Below are 5684 nucleotides of genomic sequence, written 5' to 3'. Positions count from 1 at the left end.
ATAGGAATTAATTCCCTCAATGAAGGTCTAGTAATACAAGGTTATTTTCCAAAGTATAAGTATCCATTGATAAATTAGAATGTTGCTTGCAATGTCTAGTTGCTCAAGATAAATTAGATAAAAGTCGGCACATATGGGGTACTCATCTTCAATTCGTTAAAAACCTAGAATTTTAACTTCTTAAAAAGTAGTAGTAATAATTAAAATTGCACCAAATAAGGCATTGAAATTTTATTTTTAACTCTAGGTTCATATTTGAGAATAAAATATTAATATTGGAGAAATGCAACCCATTCAGTGTGTCTATGACTTTATATTTGTTGGGTATTGATGAATTTGAGGGCATGATAGTCTAAGTTAAGAATGAACTCTCCATATGGAAGATGATGATGGTAATGTCTTAAAAATTGAATAATAACATAAATTTTCCTATCATGGGTTAAATATCATTATTTTGCCTCATTCAATTCCTCATTGAAGAAAGCCACAAGATGATTTTCCTAACATAAGACTCCACTAATTCCAATTCTAGAAGTATCATAGGTTACTTAAAAAATTTTTTTAAAAAATATATTGGTAGTCTAAGGGTTGTTAAGCGTTAATTTTGGATTGTTTCTTTCATTTAAATTAAGTAATAATATGATGTTTTTTATTGATGTAATGCAGTAAATGCTCACAAAAGTTAGAAAACACTTCACAAGTGTTGAACTAGCTCAGCAACGTTCCAATTACCAGTGCCATAACATCTTCAACACCTCGATATTAGATCAGAGAATCACAACGCCAGAACAACAGGGAAAAACATCAAATAATTTAGCACCCCGGCGAAGCCAAGGGGTTAGCTTTGCAACATCAAAAGAAGTGTCGCAACACCTGAATCTCAAAATTTTAAATGATGGAGCGCCAAGCATTACAACACTAAAGTGCTCAACTTTCGTACGTAGTGCAATGGTGTGTTGATTGATGAAAAACATAGTTGTAAACATGCCAAGTCAATGCAACATAGAGCGACACATCAATATAGCCAACATACATGCTAAGCTAGTGCAACGCCGCAGCAGAGCAAGCCCAATAACATTGAGGCACTTTCTTATCTTATAAACAATGTAGCACCACTATGATTGCACCACTATGTCAAAGCACCATGACGCCTGAGGTTGTTTCAATTATGCACTTACTATAACTAGTATTACATTTCTTGTGTTAAGGGGTTATGGCATTTTTATGTAGAGTTCTATAATTTTTTATGTAGGTCATTAGTACTCCCTTAGAGTTAAGTCTAAAGGTGACTAATGAAGTGTAAGTTACTTTTATAGGAGATCTTAGCCTGTCTTTTGTAAGCAATCTTACCATTGGAGGAAAGGGTGTGAAGAAGTTCATTTATATTATCTTGGGATAAACCTTTCATAAGTACTAAATAGTATTAGTTTGATTGCAGTATAACAGAACACTTTCTCGTGGGATTGACAATATCTCAATCACTTTATTACTTGATAGACACGTATTCTTGCATATTTAGTGGGAAATCTATATCAAATAAAATCTAAGCATTAATTGCTACACTCATTTAACTATTCACGCCCGTGTCCAAGCCCATCAAGTACATGAGCGAGGTATTTAGAATCTTAACCTAATCTCATGCTTTTTGTAATTTAGGAGTCCAATAATTTTTTTTTTCAATTTTAGAACATTGGTAATTGATGCAAAGATAATGTTAATTTCCTTAAAGAATATGCAATAGGAAGTAGTAAATCCATAAATGCTTCATACTTCAGTGAAACTCTGAAGTGTGGCCAATCTAAAAGAACTTGACCTTCAGAATGATTATATTTGATTCTATCAAGGATTATATTTGATTCTAGCAATGAAAATGTTAAATCATGGAAAACTACCATTGATTAAAAAAAATTTACTTCTACAGGTTGATGTGCATTTATTCTTTCCTACGGGTTTCTAAGAACTATAAAAGTTGTTGTAGATGGTTAGTCTCACTTGGGCTAAAAATTAAGATATCACCAAATTAGACAACAAGAAACTTTCTTATGAAAGGTTTATGATAGCATTCATTAATCTTATAAATGTTTTAGGGGCATTTGAAAACCCAAAAGGCATCACCTAGTCCATCATAGATTTTAAAGGTATTTTCCATGCATGCATCCCTTTAATGAATTATAATATGTTGATAAGTGATTATTGTATCAATTTTTGAAAGAAAATAAGCCTATGAGATCAAATTTAACACGTCGTCTAATCGAGGGGTAGGAAATATATATTTGATAGTGATTTTATTAATGGCTCAACAATCAATGTGCAACCTTTTGTAGGTGTTAATAAGGCTATAACTATATAAGAACTAAGAATTGTTTGCATGAAATCATTCATAAGTACTTAACTTACCACTTGCGCTTTACTTGTTCGGCATGATTCATTATATAATATGAAAGATTAGGAAGCTATGAATCCCAGGGCTTAAAAAAATTATTATTGGCGCCATTATTTTAAACTTCCACATTTGAATAAAAATGATTTTTATCATGCACCTCCCACCATTTTCGTTTATCACTTGGTTTTAGAACTTACCCGACAAAAGCATGACTAAGTTTTTATTTTGAAACTCACATAAAGCAGTGCAATCACAGGGCTCATAAAATTGGTCAAAGTTCAACTATAAATTTGTGCACAAGTTAACTCACAATAAAAATCAAGCTAAATTAACATTTAAAACCCAATACTTTGCATGTAACTTTCATTTTCATTCATTAGTAATGAGGAGATATTTTTTAGTCATAACTTTATTGCACTTTTTGCTCAATATTATGTGTGTCCTCTTTCTAAGGTAATGTGTATATTTTTCTTGATTAGTCGTTATTGTAATGATATATCATGTCAAATGATAGTGTACTACATTTCTCTTATAGTGTAATATATCACTTTTCAATCATTTTAGCATGCTTTTTCTCCCATGATAGTACTTTTTTATTAGTATCCTAAGAATGTTTTTTTTTTTTTTGGATTTTTTGAGCAATACAACATCTCAACAAAGTAACATGATACTTCTCATGGTTGAGTAGAACACAATCAATGAGGAAATATAGACATAAATCGTATATATCATCTTTCTAGGCATACTTCATAGATGTTTTTTTTTTTAATGTTTACATTCTTCAAATTATTATCACCATGCAAGTAGTTATCAATTAGCTTACTACTTATGGTCTTCTCCTTAAACTTCTACTAATATGAAAATTCATCAAACCTTAACCCAATAATAAAAATAAACACTCTAATTCCAATTTAATGTTCTTACCTCCAGAATTGAATATAATGGAGCCCTCATCATTCTCTTGGTTATAACAAGCGTCAACAAAAGTTGATGAATAAGGGTCTCAAAGAACTACAACTAAGGAGCTTTAAAATGCAACTTAAAAGGGGATTTCTTACCTCGTCCACAAAGATCAAAAGCCTCAATTTGTGTAATAATATTATCCATCGCATTCCCAACTCTATATGTCCCAAAAAGAATGCAATACCTTTTTGTACAAGTGTGATTAAATGGGGCATCTGCATACATAAAAATCCTATTTAAACGAATCAAATTCATATAAGATTGTTGCGGGCTATAATTTACGTGGTGATATGGTTAGAAAGTTTTCATCTCAGCATTGTACGGATATCCAATACACAAACAGGTGAGAAATAAAAACACCCGAATTTTTACGTGGAAACCCTGGAAAGGGAAAAAACACGGGGCCACTCCCATTTGAAAGAATTCGACTAGTGTTTGCTTGTGATAGAAGAGTCTGACTCGTACTTAAAATTTAGAAAGATTAGATTACAATGATTTTACTTCCGGATTGAAATCCAGTTACAAACAAATTGTGTTTTTGTGATGAATTCAGAGTCACTCGAAGATTAGATAAAATTCCGGCGTAACTTGGAGATTAGGCAGAGTTCCAACGTCACTAGAAAGTCAGGCGGAATTCTAGCGTCACTTGGAAAGTTGGGGGCGTAATTCCGGCGTTGTTTGGAAGGTAGACATAATTCCGACATCACTGGGAAGTCAGGCAGAATTCTGGTGTCGTTTGGAAGTCGGGAAGAATTCTGGCGTCACTTGGAAGTCGGACAAAATTCCGACGTCGTTTGTAAGTCGGGTAGAATTCCGGCGGTGGTCGAGGAGGAATTTCTTTTCCCCTTCTCTTCTTCTCTTCTCCTTCTTCTCTTCTTACTTGGGTTCCCTCTCAAGAGAAATGAGGGGCTATTTATAAGTTTTTGAGGATATCATGACCCTTAAATAGGAGGAGGATCAAGGAAAAATATGGAGTGGTTCGGATGGACGGCTGATATTGAATCCTTTGATTGTGGACCGTTTGTCAGACATTGGAAGGTCTTAATGATATTGGAATTTGGCGATCTTGGGCTTGTTGGATTTGTCTCGTTGAGCCACTCGATTCGACTATAAGAATGTCATGTTTGGAAACTGTTTGGTAATCCAAATTGTGTTTTGAATCTTCCAACATAACTTCGGGTCTTTGATTCAGACACATTTGGGCTCGGATTGAGTTGAATTTGGTGTCGCTGGGTTCATTTTTTTGAGACGCTCAGTTAGACTGTAAGTTTATTGAAATCAGAGTTCAAATGATCACAGATTTAATTTTTGAAATTTCAGACTTGATTTTGCCTCGAGATTCGTGCCTGATCAATAAAAATTTTTCATAATATATCAAAGATAATGAGGGAGAAAATGTTAGAACATCATTTAACTCCTTGTTTAAACCATGCTTGAACCCTATTTGAAGTTGAAATATAATTTGAACATTATTCAAACATTTTTCTAATATATAATATAAGGCTTAATTGTGTTTAGGATTTACTGATTTAGGGTTTAGTGTATGAGCATGCTTCAGAACTCCTATTAGAAGTTTATACCTTCGTCAAACCTTCTTTAAATCTAATTTTTGCTTATAATATTCAAAGCAAATGTTTGATCAATGCTTTAACATTGACTATAGAGTTCCATTCTTATTCTTTTTTAAATCTAAGATTCTCCTCTCACGTCATTCATATTATAACAAAGTTGATGACATTGTAATAATGACGATTGCATGCAAATAAAAACATCAATTTTCTATCATAGAGAGCATTTATTCTTTTTTCAATCATATTTGACTAAGCAAATAAAATTGGGCATAAATGTCAAATTTTAGATATTACCAGACTTATAAAGTCAAATTTCTCACTATAATGTTCTATTTGAGACGACTTTCTTATAAATAAAATACTTAAAGAAAGAACACTTTAATCTATGGTAGATTAAAAAAAGGGAATTTACATACATACCATTTTATTTCATGCTATTTACATATCTAATATAAAAAAGATTAATATTACAAGCCTACCACTCATAGAATAAATTTAGATGCATGATGATATAAATGATATGAATGTTATATGAGTGATATATTTGATATTAAAATTTAAATGAGTGATAGACATGTAATATTAATATTTTAAATGATAGATATGTAAATAATATAAAATAAAATGATATGCATGTAAATTTTACTTTTAAAAAAATTCCTTTTAACCAAAGAGAATAATTACACAAAACAATTCCTATCCCAATGAGAGGATGTGGATTGTGGGAAGCCTAATAAGATAAAAAACCGCCGTAGTCGAAAATTCAG

Source organism: Dendrobium catenatum, unplaced genomic scaffold (assembly GCF_001605985.2).
Source record: "Dendrobium catenatum unplaced genomic scaffold, ASM160598v2 fragScaff_scaffold_243, whole genome shotgun sequence".
Taxonomy (NCBI): Eukaryota; Viridiplantae; Streptophyta; class Magnoliopsida; order Asparagales; family Orchidaceae; genus Dendrobium; species Dendrobium catenatum.
Note: the sequence above shows the minus strand (reverse complement) of the source record.